The sequence below is a fragment of the Amblyraja radiata genome, chromosome 28 (assembly GCF_010909765.2).
Source record: "Amblyraja radiata isolate CabotCenter1 chromosome 28, sAmbRad1.1.pri, whole genome shotgun sequence".
NCBI classification, from domain to species: domain Eukaryota; kingdom Metazoa; phylum Chordata; class Chondrichthyes; order Rajiformes; family Rajidae; genus Amblyraja; species Amblyraja radiata.
This window is the reverse complement of record NC_045983.1, coordinates 19,789,573-19,813,196: the sequence shown is the minus strand read 5'-3', so window position 1 is coordinate 19,813,196 and position 23,624 is coordinate 19,789,573. Positions and strand designations below refer to the sequence as shown.

Below are 23,624 nucleotides of genomic sequence, written 5' to 3'. Positions count from 1 at the left end.
CCATTGCCAAGTCTCCCATCATCAACATCATGTGGATCACCAACCACAAACTCAAAAACCATGGCAACAAGAACAGGTCTTAGCATGAGTATCCTACAGTAAGTGACTTCCTGACACCCCAAACCCTTTCCACCATGAATGAGGCCCATTCCAATAGCTTATTGCTAGGTCTAAATCCTGGAATTCCTTCTCCAACAGCACTGTAGGATTATCTTCACCAGAATAACTTTGGTAGTTTGAGGCGGCAGTGCAGTCTCTTTTTCAAGGGCAATTATGGATGGGCAATAAATGATGGCATTGCAAATGAAGTCCAAATCGCAGAAAGTGTACAATAAGAAAACTGGGAATGGCAAAAGCCTCTAAAGACACTCTCCCCATGACAACTAGATAGTAAGCACACGTAGTATAGCTGCACTGAAAAGGGCATAGGGAGAGAATGAAGCTTAAAATTCACTCCGTCCCAGTCATAAGTGCATGCTATTGGGAAGATCCTGTGCATCAAGGAAGGCCAGGAGGTCACACAGAAGAACACAATAGAAGTTGTTTCTGTGACATTCTTGTGATCTATCAGACTGAATCACACCCCTTCAGCAAATCACTGAAGTAACATGGGTTCCCCACCTGAATATTGGCACATAAAGTTGCCGGCAATGATTGGCATATACCAAAGGGAATTAATTAGCTTGCATTGGGAACTAGAATTATGAAGGTTCCTTTGGAGTTCCTTGTACCTGTGCCAACAGTATTTCTTCCTGTCTGGCTGATAGATGAGGCTGTCAATCTCTTCTAACTTGTACTGTTCGTCATCTTCTACCTTATCATTTAAAGATGTGCAACTTAAGACGACAATGACAACTATAGGGTTCCTCTGAACTGGTGCAGAAAATAATATTCCATCTTCAGGATTCTTATGGCATTTTCCACCTCTATTTGTTTAGTCCTCCTTGCACAGTTAGGCTACAGTATTTGGAGTGTATACAGATGCAATCCTTATGCTATCTGGCATTACTAGCTACTGGAAATTCAGTAGCAAGGCCGTTCACAAGATGAAAGAGTCATGTGTTCTTCATTGCAAAAATGGCACTTGCTCTGCTGAAGGTCTTCCGATCCACAACAAGCTGCATATTGAAAGTTTTATAACTGTTCATCGCTGAAATCAGTCAAAATCATTCCTCAATATCCCTTCCGATGTAATATTGAGCAAATGGAAATTGTGAAACCTGGGAACTGTCTTCTGTGGCCACTTGGAAGGATCCTGCTGTGAGAAAGTTTTGTCAACTTGACCTTGGCTTCCATGGCAAGAGCAGTCTAGGCACGTAAGTGTGACCAAAGGTCATTTCACAGAAAATCAAACACAGCCGTGGAAAAATCAAACCTGCAAACACATGGTCCATCAGTGGGAATCATCCAGGCCAGCCTAAAAAAATGCTGATCAATCCATAGATGCTCGAAAACAGAGTCTGGAAGTAGGCATTTTAACTGCCCTCAAGTTATACATTATTAAAATATATTATTGAGATAATTAGGTTGTTCATTATAAATTGATCTAGAATATTTCACACATACAAAGAAAGCACAAGTATTGAGCAAAGTGATTCATGAATATCAGGTATAACCCCATTTTGAAATCTGCCCAATCAGAATTCCTGACAGCTTATATATCAATGTACACATTTATCAGCATACCTATTTCTGAAAGGAATAGCACCTATACAGCATGGAAGCAATGCACAGTATTCAGCTTCTAAGCTACCGAGCTAAAATATTAGTATTTCACAAACCTTGTGATACACCTTCAAGCAGGCATTGTGCAACTCAGATTGCTAAAAGAAAATCATTTAATAAAGGTGGGTCATTATCTGATGATAACTTTTAAGACTCTTAATAGGATACCTTTTGCTCTTTACAGAATAAATTGTCAGTGACAGTAAATTAAAACAATGATATAGGTTATTTTACAGGGATATAAATGGAACTACTTCATAAATAAACTATAAAAGTTAGAAAATAATCAGATAGTTTACGAGTACAATGGATCAAGGATGCTTTGAGGATGAGTATTGTTCATTTATAATACATTGAACACTGCTAAAGATGTTTTCTTCTGCCTAAATATACTTTTTTTTAATCAAATGAGAATCTGTGTTGAAGGTCACTGAAGGAAAGAAGTATGACTGTCAAACCTATTCCTATCCACAATAGCCCTTTCTTGTGATTCTCACTGAGCAAGCTTACAAATCCAAGCTGATTTCCTCTGGCCAGAGGATCAGGGTGACAGTAGGAAAAACAGTAAAATTGTATTGTCCCAGATATTTCCTTGGTTGAGATCAGCAAATAAAGCAAGCCTCAGACACTCCGATACAACTTCAATCAGGGAATGAGATTGCTTTATAAGCCATGCACAAGATCAAACAATAATAGATATAACACTAGATTCACTGATAACTATAAGCTAATAACTTCCAGCCTTGGGTAGTTTTCTGCATGTACTACTTATACATAAAAACTTGCAGTTAATTCAGTTAGCCATTTAAAACACTTTTCCAAGATTTTTCCACTAGCTATGGTATGAAAATTATGATGACATACAATTCTCAAGGTGGATTGAAACAGTAAGAATAGATTCATATTAATACAAAATATAAAACGGTGGAAATATTCAAGAGTTAAGAGACATAAAATGTACAGTGCCCTCCATAATGTTTGGGACAAAGGCCCATCATTCATTTATTTGCCTCTGTACACAATTTGAGAATTGTAATAGAAAAAAATAAATCACATGTGGTTAAAGTACACATTGTCAGATTTTATTAAAGGCCATATTTATAGTTTTTGGTTTCACCATGTAGAAATTACAGTTGTGTTTATACATGGTCCCCCCATTTCAGGGCACCATAATGTTTGGGACACATGGCTTCACAGGGGTTTGTAATTGCTCAGGTGTGTTTAATTGCCTCCTTGATGCAGGTATAAGAGAGCTCTCAGCACCAGGTCTTTCCATCACCTTTCGAAACTTTTATTGCGGTTTATCAACATGAGGACCAAAGGTTGTGCCAATGAAAGTCAAAGAAGCCATTATGAGACTGGGAAACAAGAATAAAACTGTTAGAGACATCAGCCAAACCTTAGGCTTACCAAAATCAACTGTTTGGAACATCATTAGGAAGAAATAGAACACCGGTGAGCTTACTAATCGCAAAGGGACTGGCAGGCCAAGGAAGACCTCCACAGCTCATGTCAGAAGAATTCTATCTATAATAAAGAAAAATCCCTAAAGACCTGTCCGACAAATCAGAAACACTCTTCAGGAGTCAGGTGTGGAGTGCCTTTACCACCTCAGGCAATTGAGGAAATTCAGAGTGTCTCTGAGGATCCTCCAGTGTTTCTACTCAGCGGCTGTGGAAAGCATCTCGTCCAGAAACATCATAATTTGGTTTGGGAACTGCTCTGCCCAGGACAAGAAGGCTCTGCAGAGAGTAGTGCGTTCGGCCAAACGCACTATGGGAACTACACTTGCCCCCCCTGCAGGAACTATACATCAGAAGGTGCAACTCCAGAGCCAACAAGATCATGGGAGACCCCTTCCAACCTAGCAACGGACTGTTCCAGCTGCTACGGTCAGGCAAACTCCTCCGTTGCTGTGCTGTGAAAACGGAGAGGATGAGAAGGAGTTTCTTCCCAGAGGCCATTAGGACTGTAAATTCCTATCTCACGAGGGACTAACTTTACTGTGCCAATTTACTGTTGTGTGGTGTCTTTTTTAAATTGCTGTTTTTTTCCTAATTTTCCCTCCCACAAATATGTAATATGTGAATGTGATTCTGTTCCATTCTGTTTTGTAGTTTTTTTGCACAAACCGCAAGCATTGCCACTTTTCATTTCACTGCACATCTCGTATGCGTACGTGACGAATAAACTTGATTTGACTTGGATTTGTCAATGACCACTGTCCGCAGAAGACTACTTGAACAGAAATACACTGCAAGATGCAAACCACTGGTTAGCCGCAAAAATAGGATGACCAGGTTACAGTTTGCAAAGAAGTACTTAAAAGAGCAACCACAGCTATGGAAAAAGGTCTTGTGGACAGATGAGATGAAGATTAATTGATATCAGAGTGATGGCAAGAGCAAAGTATGGAGGAGAGTTGGAACTGTCCAAGATCCAAAGCATACCACCTCATCTGTGAAACACAATGGTGGGGGTGTTATGGCCTGGGCATGTATGGCTGCTGAAGGTACTGGCTCACTTATCTTCATTGATGAATTCTGAAGTGTATAGACACATCCTATCTGCTCAAGTTCAAACAAATGCCTCAAAACTCATTGGCTGGCAGTTCATTCTACAGCAAGACAATGATCTGAAACATACTGCTAAAGCAACAAAGGAGTTTTTCAAAGCTAAAAAATATTAAATTCTTGAGTGGCCAAGTCAATCATCTGATCTGAGCATGACTTTTACATGCTGAAGAGAAAACTGAAGGGGACTAGCCCCCAAAACAAGCATAAGCTAACGATGGCTGCAATACAGGCCTGGCAGAGCATCACCAGAGAAGACACCCAGCAACTGGTGATGTCCATGAATCGCAGACTTCAAGCAGTCATTGCATGCAAAGTATATGCAACAAAATACTAAACATGACTACTTTCATTTACATGACATTGCTTTGTCCCAAACACTATGGTGCCCTGAAATGGGGGGACTATGTATAAATACTGCTGTAATTTATACATGGTGAAACTAGTATCAAAATGCCCTTTATTAAAATCTAACAATGTGCACTATAACCACGTGATTTTTTCTATTACAAATCTCAAATTGTGCAGTACAGAGGCAAATAAATAAATGGGTCTGTCCCAAACATTATGGAGGGCACTGTAGCTGTTTAACATTTCAATCAACAATAATTTTTCAATAAACACCTTGTTCTATACCGCAAACCTTTCTTTGCAGCCAATTACATTTGCTGCCTCTTCACTTTAAATAAACAATCAACAGTTCTCACACCAAATTCAGTATATACAGAGCTAAATTCTTAAATATAACTTGCTAAGTATATAAACAGTATTTAAAATTGCAAGTTTGCACCATATTTGTTGAGCAAATTTATCCAGTGATTTATTCAAAACAGGCCAAGTATTTTCCGAAAACCCAGTAATCTACATTTTGAGTGTTTCCCCAAAAATTGAACTGGAATTTGTGATGAATGTCATAACTGTCAAAAATAATACATTAAACAAAGCCACATCACAAGCCTTTCTACTTAAATCAACTGCCAGATATCATGTCAAAGTATGAGTGTAGGCCAGCACATTAAAAAAACAAGTTCAGGTGTAATAAGCAGAAGATAACAGCACAATTGGTAACTAAATAGCTTACTTCAGTCAGCGGAAAAGGGGGCCTCTAATATTAGACATATTGGAAAGACGGGGATTAGTGAAATGAGAATCTGATGGGCATTGGTTGCAACAGAAAATATGTAAGTGATAAATTAATTGGATTTGTGGCAGTCAGAAATTGGCAAGTATCCACCAAATGGGAAGTTTAAAAAAATATTCCAAAATTGCTTCAATCTAAAGGTAAACTGAAGATTCGAAGGTAGTGAACAATTAATAAGAGTCCAATGCAACTAATGCAGCTCCCCCATAAATAGAGTGCACATTTACATTTCGATGTTGCATGGTTTTGCAAATATGCAATCACTAACCAGTCAAAGCTGAGCTATGAATTTTGATTAAATTGGAGGGGTAAAATTGAAGTCAAGGATTTTCAAACATAAAATTGTCTATGTTTATTTTACTGTACGCAAGCACAAGATACTAAAGGCAGTATGATGCATTATTTAAGAGTATTGAAGTCAGTGAAATCAAACTTTATACATGGAATTCAACACCCACACCAACACCTTAAAATAATTCATGGAGCTTATTAAATCAAGGACAACATCTACTCTGACGATACTGAAAAAGTTGAGGTTTTATACCCTTAGTTTCTTGTGAGATTACACATTGAGCTGTCTTCAAGTGAAATGGATAGAGGTGGATGAGCATTAAATGTTAGATGATGGTGTTGAGTTATACTGTCAATGCAGTCTATGGCTGTTGCAATAGTTGGGTCATGCTAGATGCTGTAACAATCCATCTTCGCTGCATCCTATGCTTGGAGGTTTTGTAGACTCTTTCAGTTAGACTCAGATTGTTAGCGATTATGCTGATGTTCTGTTGTTATTGGGAAACCAATCGGGTTTAAAATCTGAGCTGCTTGGCAAGATAGATAATTTTTCCAGAAATGTCATGGTCTTGTTCACAAATGAGAGACCAACATCAGACATTCAAATGAGAGTTGATAAAATACCACATAATACATTTGTCATCAGGACTGAATAAATGGTGCTTCAGCATAATTAATCGAAGTTTGGCCAGAAAACAAGAAACAATGCAGTCTTCAGTGGTCAGAATGGAGCCAACTGGTTGTCCACTACTCAGAATTAAAATTTGATCCACTAATTTATCTGCCTTTTATCATTTGGTCCACACAAATCCTCCAAACAAACTCACTAGCTCCCAATGCCTCCTCCAGTCCCTCAAAGACACGGACAGGCTAGGTCACCAGAGACCCACTAATCCATTTGCAGAGTTGTACAAATTCTACCACTACTGATACACATCTGTATTTCCAACATCTGTAGCGCACCACCCTTCCTGATTTTGTGAAATTGTTTTTCTCTCCTCCATTCTCAGAACAGTTATTAGCCATTCATCTACCAGCAATCACTCACCAACCATTTGCCCATCACCAGCAGAGGTTCTGATTTAACTCAGAGCTGTTGATTCAACCAACCACCCATTTGTATCCTAGGGCACAAATGAAATTCACACCAGTGGCCTCAAGGACAAAAATCATTGTTGGCACCCTGTCTACTGTTCATCCACTGCCTCCATCTGAATCTACCAGAGCTGCAAGAGTTCAAGAGCATTTATTTGACGCATGCACAGAAAATGAGCCAAAATGATGAAACAATGACTTACTGCATCAATTTCTTTACAGTTGATTAATTACTAACATCTGGAAAATAAAATCTGCTCCTGAGTGAGATTATTTTATAATTCCTATTTTAATATTACACAGCCTTTTTAGATGATTAACTGCGAGCCATACCTATAGTTATTTTTAATTTAAAAAAGAATCATAGGTCTAGCTCAGTTAATCATCTGAAAAAGGTTGTGTAATATTGAAACAGAAATTGTAAAATAATCTCAGTCAGCAGATGATTTTATTTTCCTGATGTTAGCAATTAATTAAGTGTTGACACTGTCAGTCTAGATTGGTCGATCTATACCACTTAACAGGGCCCAGTTTCATACAATGTGGGTTTAAGAAATATTTTCTACTACAATTACATAGGACAGCTATTGTTTCAAAGGCTGGGATCAGCAAATCAACTATTTACAAAATTAAACATAGTGTGACACTTACTCAATTATTTAAAGTGCATTTTGCTCATTAAGATAACATTTATGAAGGGATTTTTTTGTATGCAGAGTTTTTAATCCAACTAATTGATCTCCTGAGATGCTGATCATGGAGAAAAGTGATCATTTTAGCAGGCATTTAGCAAACATCTTCAGTTTAGTTATTAATATGTTTAATTTCCCTTCACTTTTATTTTCTCTGTTTGAGGTAATTTTGCTCGCAGCATTGCTTTTTTCTTTAGGTTTATTGGTTTCTGCTTTGCATTTAATTAATTTGCACCAGATTTCTCTTAAATTCTGTGCAAATTGTTATTTTTGCTAATATAGAATAGAATGCATTTTATTGTCATTCAAACAAACAAAAGTTTGAACTAAATTTTGTTCCCTGCAGTCATAACAGCAAAAAACAAAACACACAATTAACACTAGTTTCACACAAACATCCATCACAGTGAATCTCCAAACACTCCTCTCTGTGATGGAAGGCAAAAGTCTTATCTCTTCCCTGTTCTTCTTCCGCCGTCAGGCAGTCAAACTGCTGCATTGAGGTGATCGAGGCTCTTGATGTTAAAGTCCCCGGTGGGCGATGGTAAGTCCCGCGGCCGATTAAGCCGCGCCGGGCGATGAAAAGCCCTGCGACGGGCCGATTCAAACCACTCGATTCGGGGCGGGTGAAGTTGCCATTGCGGGAGCTCCCGAAAATCGGTCTCCTACCAGAGGCCTGCGAGCTCCCGATGTTAACGTCCACAGGGCCTGCAGCCGAAGTCGGGTCGCAGCCACAGCGCCACCACAGCCTCCAAAGTCAGCCACCACCCTCCAAAGATGGTAAGTCCACAGGCTCTGCGACCGGTGCCATCAGATCGATTCCAGTTGGAGGCCACCAGCTCCACGATGTTAGGCCCCAGCGAAACGGAGACACGACAAGGAAAAGGTCACGTCCCCATTCAAGGAAGAGATTAAAAAAGTTTCCCCCGCCCCCCACATATACACAACTAAAAATAAACCAAAACATACCCCTAACAAGACAAAAAAAGACAAAAAGAAAAAAAGACAAACTAACTGCAGGCGAGCCACAGCTGCTTAATACATGAATTCTAAGCATATATTAAATGTCCTCAAGGTGTTATGCTAAAAACTACACAATGTGTTGCTGTTGTAAATACAAGTAACACCGTTTTAAAATAGCAAGATATCTGTCAGGAACTTAAAGTATCATTTAATATAAACTGTATTTGTGTGCAATACAAGTAGTTCTGCTATAATGTAATAGTTGCGCATCTAAGAATCCCGTTATTAAAAAAATCACTTTATAAAACCATGTTTTATAAAATCACTTTATAAAAACGATTGTGTCATTGGGAAAAGGAGAGTGAGCAGCGAGGAGTTTCACTCCAAATAACAGATTCCCTTGTAGGCCTTTCTAATAACTTTAAATTTACTTTTATTATTGCAAGCTAAAAAATCTAAAGGCTGCATAATACATTGTTAAAGAGTATCATTGCATGTGTCAAATTTGGGGCTTATTATGGTCATGCTAATAAAATGCTTTCCAACATAATCAAAACTTTATCGAGCCACAAAATGACTTCATACATTATGTAATAAGTGTAGAATTTAACAAAACAGACTTGAATTTAATTAGTTAACCCCCAGATTTTGTGGCAAACCTGCATGGCCAAATTTCATATTTAGAAATACATCTCAGCCAGTTTTGAAACCAGAGCAAGTTGGACTGGAAAATAAAGATGCTTTGTGCATTTCCACAGTTTGTTTCATTTTCCCAATCATTTTTCCGATCATTTTTTAAATTAATTAAGTTAACCCAAAATCTCAAAGCATCTGCAAAAAACATATGCAGCATCCATTAACGGTTCCCTTTTCAGATTAACACTGATAACAGTGAATTGCTTCTTATTCAAAAATGTTTTTGCACAAATGTTACAACCTGTCTTGAGTTCTGTGGTACACAAAAATGCTGGAGAAACTCAGCGGGTGCAGCAGCATCTATGGAGCGAAGGAAATGGGTAACGTTTCGGGCCGAAACCCTTCTTCAGACTCTGTTCTTGAGTTGAACTTGAGACTCTGAACTTGAGTTCTGTGGCAATGCTTTCAGTCAGATTTCCATAAGTCAGGTCATTTGTAACCTGGGTAGCCCCTGTATACCAGGAGTTTTATTCAAAATGCTTGGCAATAAGCAGCATAATACAGAATAAAGAACTATTGGAGTAACTCAGCAGGACAGGCAAGATCGCTGGAGAAAAGGAATGGGTGACGTTTCGAATCGAGACCCTTCTTCCGAAACATCACCCATTCCTTCTCTCCAGAGGTGCTGCCTCCCCGCTGGGTTGCTCCCGCATTTGTTTCTAGTTTCGGTGTAAACCAACACCTGCAGCTCCTTCCTACACAGAATAAAGAACTATCTGCATTAATCCATTAATGGTAGAATTATGACAGTATGCCCTTTCAAACTACAAGACTGAAATACCTTCACAGAGTTGTAGAGTTAAAGCAGGAAATCTAAATGAGACTTGATTCAAACAGAAAATGAAAAAGATTTGGAAAGAAAAAAGTAAATAAATTTAAACTTTGAAGGAAAGAGTTCCACAATTGGCAAATTAAAATTTGAGAAACATAGCAATTGCCTATATTTATACAGTAATTATAGGTCCAACAATAAATACACCAATGAATGCAAAACAACAGAATCGTACAAAAATTGTAGTGCAATCTAAAGTAGAGCAAAAGCAAAATACTAAAGTACAATAACAGAATAACTAGATGAGATAGAATTAATGGTAAGAATGCACGATACAGAAATGCACGAATGTATGATACAATTCCCAATGTTTCCAGTGCTCCGTTCCATCATTGTTGATCTGGCTGATAAATGGTATCTCAGCTTTTTCTGTAATCCATCAGGTAATGGATCCGCCATTACAAGTGATGGTACAGGAAGGCTCAAGATATGGCATTGGACCATAGATTTGAACATACTCCAAGGCTACCCTTTCCATTTTTATGACATCAGACTTCTGCTCCTGCCAAAACCCAAGGTGTCTTTGTTAGTTTAAGACTCCTGGCTCAACTTGAAGTCATCCAAAATTTTGCTGTTGTGTTAATTTCTACCCAGATCTGATCATTCATCACATTTGGTAATGCAGAGGTTATTGTAAATTTCACAACTTGGTTTTAAATACCTTTGCCAGACATTGTTAAGCAACCAAAACCAAAGCTATGAAACATTGTTTAACTGTAAAGCGGCCTTTTCACGGGGCGATTTGACGCAAGAGTTAACCGGAGTTTAACATCGTGGGAACCTCGTGCGATAACAGTGCGGCATTCGTGGACCACCGTGGACCACCGTAGCGCTAACGGCAGGTCATCGTGTAACTTGGTCACTCGGGAGAAAATTCAAGAAAGTTTGAATTTCTCCAAGAGTGACTTGTACACTTGTGGTTGAGTATTGCAACATTATATGAACGTAGTGGCCAGTGCGATATCCGTAATAACTCTTGCGGGTACCGTGGGAACTCCTGCGAACGGTGAACCCGGAAGCTGGACAGAGGGGACAGAAGGTGAGTAAAAATTATCTTATGTGGGATTGAATTTAAAAAATAAATAAAAATAAAGATTTGCATCCGCATATGGACATCAACTTATTCATGAGTTATGTTAATGAGATTCAAGAAAATAACTATAATCTTTAAAAGGGACTTTAAAAAGGACTTTACTGAAAGGTTACGCATTTTTATGGTCCGTGAGAAATTTTTCACATGTACTTCTTTGAGAGATACAGGTCGGAGTCCTCGGGTCCAGGGGTCCGGAACGCTACCAATCAATGTTGTACAGAGACCCGTGTAAGGAGTGAACTGTACATGCTGGTTTAAACCGAAGACAGACACAAAAAGCTGGAGTAACTCAGCGAGTCAAGCAGCATCTCTGGAGAAAAAAAGCTGATGTTTCGGGACGAGACACATCTTCAGACTCAATTCCGATTAGGCTGTCTGAAGAAGGGTTCCGGTGTTGGGGGAGTCCAGAACCAGGGTCCCAGTTTTACAGTCTACCGTGGGAACTCTTTAACTCAGTAAAGTAAAGTAGCCTTTATTGTCATATCAGCGCACAGGCAGCAGTTGACTGTTGCTCTATTCAGTTTCCCAGGGGGTCGGGACGGGACTGGAGTTGGGAGAGAAAGGTGGGGGAGTCGAGGGAGAGGAGGGGGAGACAGATGGGGGTGTCTTCATTTACTGACGGCGGGTGTCTGTCACTGAAACAGGCAGGTGAGATTTCACATCCACCTTGTGTGTGCCTCTCTCTCTCTCTCCCTCCCTCTTACACAGGCTGAGAGACTCTGCCTCTGTGAGTGTACGTCTCTTTCTCCCCCTCTCCCACACACAGTAAGACCGAGGTACTGTGCTCAGGGCCGGTGCTAGGAATTGCGGGGCCCAATTAGAAAACTGATGGCGGGGCCCCTACTCTCAGGGCCGGCCTTAGGGGGTGCGGGGCCCAATTGGGAACAATTTTGGTGAACCCCAGATTCCCAGCCAAGGTGTGTCAGCCCAGTTATTTAGTATATATTATGAAATTGTACACTAGGGTGTGATGGATTCTACACTGTGTGAATCTCTCCCGCTCCCTCCCGTTTCACTGTCAGTAGCTCCGCTGCTTCCAACCTTTACCGTAGCAGCTAATTACCATTAAACTGCATTATGTGATTGGACACAATGCCCTTGGAGACAGCGGCTGATTGGACGGGAGGAGATCTATTTGTGATTGGACGGGTATTTTAAAGCAAGCTGGTTGGTGATTGGATGCAACCCCCTTAGAGACAACGATTGATTGGCCGCCAAACAAAATTGTCAAATCTGTAACAAAAATCGCGGGTCGGTGCGAACTCAGTGGATCTGGTTGTATCTCCAAACTAATCTGGTTGTATCAACCAGACTATCTGGTTGTATCTCCAAACTAATCTGGTTGTATCAACCAGACTATCTGGTTGTATCTCCAAACTAAACAGTATAACATGCAGGTACATTCATTTAAAATTCAGTGATTATTTCACATGATTTCTCACTGTGGTCATGGTATCATGGTATATGGACACATTTATCTGTTTTGTAGTAAATGCCTACTATTTTCTGTGTGCTTAAGCAAAGCAAGAATTTAATTGTCCTATACAGGGACACATGACAATAAACTCACTTGAACTTGAACTTGAACTGTGTAAAGCTCAATATCTGACCAATTTCTGTTTAACACGTTTGGTCTGCCGTGAGCATTTTTCTCTCACAAAATAGTTCACATCTAGCAAACCGATCAACGAACCAGACAGCAGTTGGACGCAGTCATAGAACCATAGACAATAGGTGCGGGAGTAGACCATTTGGCCCTTCGAGCCTGCACAGCCATTCAATATGATCATGGCTGATCATCCAACTCAGTATCCTGTACCTGCCTTCTCTCCGTACCCCCTGATTCCTTTAGCCACAAGGGCCACATCTAACTCCCTCTTAAATATAGCCAACGAACTGGCCTCAACTACATTCTGTGCCAGAGAATTCCAGAGATTCACCACTCTCTGTGTAAAAAATGTTTTTCTCATCTCAGTCCTAAAAGATTTCCCCTTTATCCTTAAACTGTGACCCCTTGTTCTGGACTTCCCCAACATCGGGAACAATCTTCCTGCATCTAGCCTGTCCAACTCCTTAAGAATTTTGTAAGTTTCTATAAGATCCCCCTCAATCTTCTAAATTTTAGCGAGTGCAAGCCGAGTCTATCCAGTCTTTCTTCATATGAAAGTCCTGACATCCCAGGAATCAGTCTGGTGAACCTTCTCTGTACTCCCTCTATGGCAAGAATGTATTTCCTCAGATTAGGAGACCAAAACTGTACGCAATACTCCTGGTGTGGTCTCACCAAGACCCTGTACAACTGCAGTAGAACCTCCCTGCTCCTATACTCAAATCATTTTGCTATGAATGCTAACATACCATTCGCTTTCTTCACTGCCTGCTGCACCTGCATGCCTACTTTCAATGACTGGTGTACCATGACACCCAGGTCTCGTTGCATCTCCCCTTTGCCTAATCGGCCACCATTCAGATAAAAGTTTACTTTCCTGTTTTTGCCACCAAAGTGGGTAACCTCACATTTATCCACATTATACTGCATCTGCCATACATTTGCCCACTCACCCAGCCTATACAAGTCACCTTGTAGCCTCCTAGTTTAGAGGGGTTTAAACGGTTTAGAGATGTTTAGAGGGCTTCAGATAGGTTTAGAAGTGTTCAGAAATGTTGTAGAGGGAAATAGGGGGGGGGGGGGGGGGATAGACGGGGTTTAGAGGTGTTCAGAGGGTCCCAGAGGGGTTTAGAGACGTTATAAGCCCCCCGTGAGAAATTGTATTTCTCTGAAATTGAAGATAGACATAAAGCTGGAGTAACTCAGCAGGACAGGCAGCGCGGCGACTCTGGAGAGAAGACCCTTCTTCAGACTGAATTGAACTCTCGTCGGTGAGAGTACTTGTGATTGTCTGAAGACGGGTCTCGACCAGAAACGCAACCCTCTCCCCAGAGCCCATGCCCGTCCCGCTGAGCCACCTTCAACTTCAGAGCCAAACAAAAAACACAGAGTGCTGGAGGAACTCAGCGGTCAAGGCGGCTGCCTCACCCGCTGGGTTTCTCCAGCATTTTTGTCTACCGCTAAACGTCAATGATTCCGGGAATGCTGAGGAGACAGGGTGATAGAGAGGGAGTGGGAGAGCTAGAGAGAGACGAGATGGTGAGCGGGAGAGAGAGAAGGAGGGAGAGAGAGAGCAAAGCACAGAGAGACACAACGTGGGTCGGTAGGTGAATGACTAACCTGCCCACCAGGAAGAAGCCCCTTCTCGCGGTCCGGGGCCCTCACTCATGATGGTGAGTTTAAAGAAATTCTCAATGTGTCATCGATCTACATTCCTCAGTAAATGTAATTGTGTTTTAAACAAGTATTTATGACGCCGCGTGAATTTTATAAAAAGGAACACGGCGTCATTAATACTCATTCAAAACACAATAACATTTACTGAGGAATGTGGATGGATGCAGATTGATATAACAACTTGTTAACAACTTCATGTTAAGAAGTGCTAACAGTACTAGTTAACAAATCGTTTGTGTCTGATGGCCGTGCAGCGGTTGTTATACATTGTCGTTTTTTTTTTAAATCCGCATGGCGAATTAAAAAATATAATCTTTATTTATCAAGGAGAATTCGTATTTCCGTACGAAATACGGAACATTAGTGCGGGGACCCCATTAGGCGCGGGGCCCAATTGGGGGCAATCGGTCAAATCGGCTTAAAACCGGCCCTGACTGTGCTCAGTCCATCTGTGTCTCCCACATACACAGTAAAATATGTCTCCAAATGAGCCAATTCAACCAAGGGAGGATATATATAGTGTGTGAAAAAAAAAGTTACATCATTTGTGTCACGTGTAGTTCACGATGTTCATTCAAGATTTAACGGGAAAGGTCGGGAAACGGACAAGTCACTCGCACAAATAGCAGAAATGCCGAGTACCGTGGGAACTCTTTATCTACTGCCGTTATATCGTGCGAGACTCGTGCTGGACCACGACCTCTTCACTCTGGTGACATCTTGCGTCAACTCGCCCCGTGAAAAGGCCGCTTAAGTCTAACTTCTCCACCTTTAGATTTATCCATCTTTGGTCATCATTACCATATCTTCTGATGTTGGTTGCTTAATTTGTTTGACAATAATGCTGTGAAATACCATGTGCTCATAAATACAAACTATTGGTGTTGCTGTTTTGGCTTCACGACTATTATCACAAATAGTGCACAAAGTATAAGTTCAAAAGGATACACACTGGAGCTTCAAGTATACATTTATTCTATATTAGATTAAAATAAACTTAGAATGCTAACCTGTATTTGTACTTTTCAATTCCAAACACAGAGTATGGGGAAAGAGGAGGAAGTTTGTTCAAGATGTGGAGTGTTTTTAGTTTGCCACAACTGAAAACTATGTTGCAGTCTCTACAACAGAAAGACCAGTTCTCTCAGGTTACCTCTGGAGGTTACAACTCACGCAATGAAATTGAAAGTTATCCCCAGTCTATTAATCATGCAACAACAGATCTAATTTACAGATAAATTAAACTTGCCTCAAAGTATTTCCAACCGATTTATAAGGTCTTCTTACACTTAAGATAGTTAAATTTAACTGAAAAGAAAGTCCCTGCAGATTACAAATCCATTGATCAAAGTAACAAAATTTAAATTTTATGATTGCTACATTGTTAAATTATGTCCTATATTTACTGCACAATCAACTTTGTAGCAGATGCAGAGAACAACCAGAATGCTAGTTTCTCAACTAAATACAAAACACAACCATGTTAAAAATATTTTATTGTTCTTGAATCTCCTAATTTGAATTGTTCTGTCACTTGTATTAGTCACACTGAAGTTAATTCTGAATGAGGAAGAAAAGTCCTCCTTTCTTATCCATTACCATCTATCAGCAACCATAATGAAGTTGAGCCTTTGATTACCAAGAGCAGGCTTCGATATCTAGAATTATTGCAGGAAATGTAATCAGATCACATTTCATTTGAACTTACAATAATTGGACATGGTACACAGCTAGAATGAAAAATGATACTTTGAACAAAATTGCAGCACATCTTGTCCATAGTAAATTCCATTACGTCATGGCTGTATCCATGGAATCTGCTGTCTCAGTTGTAACAAAGATTTAAACTCTCAAGGACAGCAGTATTATTTTACACTAAGACAGAATATGGCAAGAAGAAAAAAGCCAAGGCTTTATTTTCCCTATTTCAGTTGGACTAGCAGATAAATGACTTTGTTCAGTATTATCTTCATGTTTCAAAATAATTTAATCTGCAGAATACATTGATATGGAAAGTTCGTACAAACCCTGTAAAATAAGGTATTTGCAAGATTGTATTAATGAAGGCATGTTGTGTCATTTTCTAAATAAATTTCACAGTGGTTATAAAATCAACTGCAGAGCCTCTCCAGAGTTTTTTGTTCTCGCAGTCAATAAATGTTTAAGAGCATTTTGGGATCATTCACATATTAGGGCAGGATGTGGCCTTTGGATGACTCTGACAATCCTACCGCAGAGGTTTGTGAACATAATCAAGTTCGAGTCAAACATAACATATTTTCTTGTTACAAAAGGAGGCCCTTCAGTCCATCAATTTGTGTTAGCACAGGAGAATATTCCTAACAGTCCCATTCCTTCAACCATCTCTCCATAACTTATCTCAAATGACTAGGTGCATTTTTTCTAATTAAAAAAAGTAGTCACTTGACCAACCAAAAAGTCTCTGGGATGGTAATGCCATTGTTTTCAGCAAATATAAATAGGCAGTGTCCAATAATTTATGACGCATGCATATAGGGTTATTTTTAACACTGCAACAAGCAAGTAGAATGAATGTAAAAATATATTTATTGAAACAAGTACCTTTCAAATGATTTCAATAAATAAATGTTACAACAGAAGCATGCAGCTCTGTGGAATATGCGCAATATCCTTTGATTCAGTTTACTAGTTCACCAATAACTTCAATACATACCATTTCTTCCTCATATCCAAATCAGAAAATGTTATCAACAAGGCTGCCAATTTTCATTTATTTCTCTTCCTTAACATTTCTATCCAGCACACCAGTGCCCAGTTCATAGCCAGTGACTACAGTGCCCTCCATAATGTTTGGGACACAGACCCATCATTTATTTATTTGCATCTGTACTCCACAATTTGAGATTTGTAATAGAAAAAAAAATCACATGTGGTTCAAGTGCACATTGTCATATTTTATTAAAGGGTATTTTTTATACATTTTGTTTATACATAGTCCCCCCATTTCAGGGCATCATAATGTTTGGGACACAGTAATGTCATGTAAATGAAAGTAATCATGTTAGTGTTTTGTTGCATATACTTTGCATGCAATGACTGCTTGAAGTCTGCGATTCATGGACATAACCAGTTGCTGGGTGTCTTTTCTGGTTTCTGGCCAGATCTGTATTGCAGCCATCTTTAGCTTATGCTTGTTTTGGGGGCTAGTCCCCTTCAGTTTTCACTTTAGCATGTAAAAGTCATGCTCAGATCAGGTGATTGACTTGGCCACTCAAGAATTTAATATTTTTTAGCTTTGGAAAAACTCCTTTGTTGCTTTAGCAGTATGTTTCAGATCATTGTCTTGCTGTAGAATGAACCGCCAGCCAATGAGTTTTGAGGCATTTGTTTGAACTTGACCAGATAGGATGTGTCTATACACTGCAGAATTAATCAATGAAGTGATGATGATGTTCCAAACAGTTGATTTTGGTAAGCCTAAGGTTTGGCTGATGTCTCTAACAGTTTTATTCTTGTTTCTCAGTCTCATAATGGCTTCTTTGACTTTCATTGGCACAACTTTGGTCCTCATGTTGATAAACAGCAATAAAAGTTTCAAACGTGATGGAAAGACTGGAGGAAAGACTAGGTGCTGAGAGCTCTCTTATACCTGCATTAAGGAGGCAATTAAACACACCTGAGCAATTACAAACACATGGGAAGCTATGTGTCCCAAACATTATGTTGCCCTGAAACGGGGGGGGGGGGGGGGGGGGGGGGGAGATTATAAATAAAAACAGCTGTAATTTCTACATGGTGAAACCAAAATGTATAAAATTGGCCTTTAATAAAATCTGACAATGTGCACTTTAACCACATGTAATTTTTTCTATTACAAATCTCAAATTGTGGAGTACAGAGGCAAATAAATAAATGATGGGTCTTTGTCCCATCTTAGTAATAAGGTAAAATATCTAGGGCATTTTATTACAGAACAAATGACAGATGATGAGGATATTTATAGGCAACGATGCATGCTGTATGTACAGGCGAATATTCTCTTGTGTAAATTTGGTGCGTGTGCAAATGTGGTGAAGATGTTGCTATTTAGAGCGTACTGCACACCACTCTACACTGCGCACCTGTTGTCCAACTATGGAAAGACAAGTTTGCAGAGACTAAAGGTGGCATATAACGATGCCATGAGAACACTGCTAAGGAAACCTAGATGGTGTAGTGCCAGTAATATGTTTGTGGCTGCAGTAGTTAGTGCTTTAGAAGCCATCCTAAGAAATCATATGTATAAATTCATTTGCAGGATAAATGACTCTAAAAATGTAATCATTGTGGCCTTGTCAAACATAAGGGTTAGCACTACACGCTACGAATCCCAGCTGTGGAGACACTGGTATCGTTGTCTCGTTGTAGGACATTGATCATTCTTTTAATCTGGATTTTCAACTCATGTATTGTGTTTTTTTAAAATATAATTTATGATGCTTTTATAAGTGATATATTAAGATTTTATATGCACTTATGATATTTTTTTAATATGCAATGCATTTTTATGTAACGTAGCCCCATGTCTGGACCTCGAGTCCGTAATAAAGTTTATTATTATTATTTTGTCCCAAACATTATGGAGGGCACTGTATATACAATATGGCTACTAGTACAATACCTCACGAAACCCTAATTTCTGCCAGGATTACATTCCATTCTTGTTGCCAAATTTGTCACATTTGTTCACCGAGAGCGTTGTGAATCTGTGGACTTCCCTGCCACAGAAGGCAGTGGAGACCAATTCACTGGATGTTTTCCAGAGAGTGTTAGATTTAGCCCTTTTGGCTAAGGGAATCAAGGGATATGGGGACAAAAGCCGGAACGGGGTACTGAATTTGGATGATCAGCCAAATAACAGGCCTACTCCTGCACATATTTTCTTTGTTTTCTATGTTTCTATGGTCATTGCACTTCTAATACTTGTGCTTATGATGCATTGTTCTTTTCACCAACCAAGTAAAAGTCCATGGGAATTGAGAGAGGCAAATTGGATCCAAGATTGGCTTGGTGGCAGAAAGAATAATGGTTGGTAGGTGTTTTTGCAATTGGAAGGTAGTATAACCAGTCAGGTTTAGCGCTTAATGCTCAACCACTTGTTACTGTGATAAAGCAGCATGCAGATGATAAAGATGAAAGCTTTAGACTGCAAGAATATCTAGATATATGGCTAGTTGGTCAAATAAGGCAAATTGAATTCAATCCAGTGCAGAGCGAGGTATTGCATTTGGGGAGGGGCAACAACGCAAGGGTCTTTACGATAAATGACATAATGAGTCATCCAGTGGAAGAGGATGTTTTTAGATTTATATGTACACAGATACTTAAAGAAAACGGATGAATTAGATGGTTAAAAAGAGAATCCTTCCCTTAATCAACTGAAGATAGAAGAGCAAGGAGGTAATGCTTGATATGTCTACAACACTGGTCAGGCCATTAGTGCATGGCCCTAAACACCACATGTCAGGAAAGATATAATCACACTGGAAAGGATGTAAAACAGATTTACAAAAATGTTGCCAGAATTGGAAGATTGTAGGAAAGATTGGATAAGTTAATGTTGTTTTCTTTGAACCAGTGAAGACAGAAGTACAACCTAACTCTGGTATATAGAATTTTGATGTCTGAAGTGAGTAAACATGAGACCCATTTTCTTGACCAATTGGGTCAAAAAACAGTGAGGTGAAATTAATTGGTATAATTATAGATAAGAAAAGCTTTTCATCTTAAAGTGGTGGGGGTCCGGAAGTTCCTGTGCAAAAGGGTGCTGCTGCCTCAAAGCTCGAGGCACTTATGTTCAGTACTGAATTTGTATTTTTGACCCATAACTGTTGATTTCCATTGGGTACCTCAGTCTCTGCATCACAAAAACATATATTGGCAGGTCTATTGGCTGTTATGTTAACCCTTAGTAAGTGACAAAAAGAAGGGAAGTTGATGGCCAACTGAGATAGAATAAGTTGCAGGGCTACAGAGAAATATTAAGCAGAAGGAAATGGGACTGTTTGGATTGCTTTGCTGGGAACTGACGTGGGGTCGATGATATTTGGGGATAGGAAATACTGAATGTAACTTCAGCCTTTTCTGATCCTTTTCTATTAATCTTGTAATTATTAATCTAATATCCAGTAGCATTTTTTAGATCTGTGGTGTTGAGTGACAAGATTGTTCTTTGTATAAAATCAATTTCTAATATTCAAAACGAAACATTAAAAAAAGTTAAACAATCCTGTTTCATCAGCTGGATATTTTTATGATTCCCAAAAAAAAGGTCTTGATGCATGTCGATAATCTAAATCAGAGAGGAATACATTTCAAGCCCTTTGGAGACAGGAATAGGATGGAAATGTACGGTACCTGATCGCACTCCACCATTCATGGCCCCGACCACGGGTGAACAAGGGAGGAGGACTGGCTGAACTTTGTGCCTTCCACCACAGTGAAGAATGCTGTGGTGGATGTTTGTGTTAAATCTTATTGTGTATTGTGTTCTTTTTAAGTGTATTGCTGCTGGCAAATTCATTTCACTGCACCTTCGGGTGTATGCGACGAATAAAATTGATTTTGACTTTGCTCGGGCCTACCTGTGCTCCCTGCTAATTCCTTAGCCAGCGTGACCTTGCAGATAACTCCAGCTAAAGCCATTAGCAAAGTCATTGGATGCTTGACACAAAAAGCTGGAGTAACTCAGCGTGGAGTTGGAGTAACAGGCAGCATTGCTGGAGAGAAGGAATGGGGGATGTTTCGGGTCGAGATAGGATCACCCATTCATTCTCTTCAGAGATGCTCTCTGTCCCGCTGAGTTACTCCAGATTTGTGTGTCTGTCTTTGGTTTAAACCAGCATCTGCAGTTCCTTCTTACACATTGGATGCTTGAGTTATTTTCCATTACTCCTTGCGATGCCGTCTACCTTTTAATGCAAAGTGTCAAGGTAACAGGGAACTAGGACTATATTTTACAACATCTTTCCTTTATGAACGTGATTTCACTAATTAAGAACTGGCAAGCAGCTAGTTTTTCTGGCCAAATTTGAAAGCTTTGAAGCTTGTAACTCCAGAAAGTCATTTTGGTACAATACGATAGAACTTTATTAATCCCAAGAGGGAAATTGATCTGCCAACAGTCATAAAACACAAAATACATGAAACATGAAATTAAAGTAACGAGTGGAAAGGATTGGGATGCGCAAATATTGGGAGGGGGTTCAGAAAGGGTAGTAGTTGTACAGTTTTATAGCCACAGGGAAGAAGGATCTCCTGTGGCATTCTGTGCTGCATCTTGGTGGAACCAATCTGTTGCTGAAGGTACTCCTCAGGTTGACCAATGTTCGAGGAGCATCCTCCTTTCCAAGACCACCTCCCATAAATCCAACTCCGCCCCAGGACAGAGCCAGCCTTCCTGAGGAATGTATTAATCTCATTGGTGTGTCCGCAGCCTTCGCCATGCTGCCCCAGCACACGACAACAAAGAAGATGGCACTGGCTACCACAGTTTGGTAGAACATCTGCAGCATCTTACGTTGAAGGAACGTAGCATTCTCAAAAAGTACAGGCGGCTCTGTACCTTCTTGTGCAGGGCCTCACTCAGCCAGTACAAGTTTACTGTCCAGGTACACTCCTAGGTATTTGTACTCCCTGATAAACTGCACATCCACACCATTGATGGAGACAGGGGACAGGGGTATTTCTCTCCTCCTAAAGTCCACCGCTACTTAGTCTTGTCGGTGTTGAGCTGCAGGTGATTCAGCCCACACCACTCAACGAAGTCATCGACTACACCTCTATATTCAGCTTCCCTCCCCTCACTGATGCAGCCCACAATTGCAGAATCATCTGAAAACTTCTGCAGGTGGCAGGAGTCTGTTATATCTGAAGTCTGCGATGTAGATGGTGAATAAGAAGGGAGAGAGAACCGTCCCGTGGGGCCCCTGTGTTGCTCACTACCATATCCGAGACAGTTCTGTAGCCTGACATATTGTGGCACCTTCAGAAGGGTAAGTGATTAAAAGTTCAATATTCATGTATGCTACTAACTGATTCACAGAATCAATAGAACATTGATTTCAATTCCATTACTCTACAACTTTGAGTTTAAGCAGTACAACAGGGAAGTATGTGGTTCTTTGACATATCAGCCAGAGCACAGGGAATGTTCAGATGTAAAAGTAAAAATGTTCAGGTGCCATAAGTAAAAAAGATGTCATTTCAATATGGATGTTGGTGTGATGTACTTTGGCAAGATGTGCTGATATGGCAGATACCAAAGATGAGGAGAGGTTATATATAACATCCTCCCTTATATAAGTTGAGGATAATGACATAGGTTCTCACAGTAGATCAATTTGTAGTTCACAATTAAGAAGCAAGGCCAGTTACCTGTGGCCTTATTTATATGGGGCTGTAAGAGCAATCCTATTTAAAATTAAACGGTGAATTAAGCAGAACGATCCACTTTCATGATCATTAGAGCAAAATAGGAATGGTCATGTTCAGCACTTGTCTTTCCTAATGAGATCGCATTTATGAGCAATTCTCATAAGGGCATGGCTAGAAACCTTAAAATAGTGGATATATTTTGTGGTAGGGTGCATTTCGAAATACTAAACAGCTGGTTGTCACGATGGTCAAAAATAAGATTTTAATTTATAATACCAAAAGGAAGATTAACAATATAGAACCTGATTTTATTACTCCAGGGTCATATGTGAAAAACATGGGAACCAAGATTAACCTGTGCATTGGGCGTTTTAGTGAAGATTTTGATCTAAATTAGTTCAATGATTGTGGACAATCATGCAAGCATTGTCAGTTGGCACACAAAACATTGGGACAGTAGAAACAAGGACTGCCATGTTTTTAGATCCTGGCAGTAAAAATGCCCCAGATGAAGAGGCATGACAGAATTGTAGAACTGTTGTGAAACTAAATTGCCAAACAGGAATAGTTCTATTTTGAAGAACTTCAGTTTTTAGATGTAGATGGAAAAGGATGACGCCATTTTCAAGGTGGTAAACACATCTGCAGTCATTGATGTTGCAGTTCGGTTTGAAGGTAACAATGACTCTTTGGGCAAGGTCTATGCTCAGTAGAAACGCAAATATAAACATTCAGAAGATACAATTATGGAGCATTGCTCGGCAGAGTTTGTTAGCTTATAACAATTTTGCAAGGGTGTGTGGAATGGCCCCTTGAGAATGACTTTACTGAACTTTCCTA

The 23,624-nt window shown here is 39.7% G+C and overlaps 1 protein-coding gene and 1 long non-coding RNA gene across 6 annotated transcripts in view; one reads left to right on the top strand and one right to left on the bottom strand.

The window, feature by feature from the left end:
* Nucleotides 1–23,624, bottom strand: part of LOC116988945 (lysine-specific demethylase 2B-like) — a 159,032-nt gene that overhangs the window by 32,363 nt on the left and 103,045 nt on the right. The gene's annotated exons all lie outside the window — the stretch shown is intronic.
* On the top strand, nucleotides 4,196–21,815 carry LOC116988948. The gene is made up of 3 exons (XR_004416092.1): nucleotides 4,196–4,206; nucleotides 21,660–21,667; nucleotides 21,725–21,815. It is a non-coding gene; the product is annotated as an uncharacterized LOC116988948 (long non-coding RNA).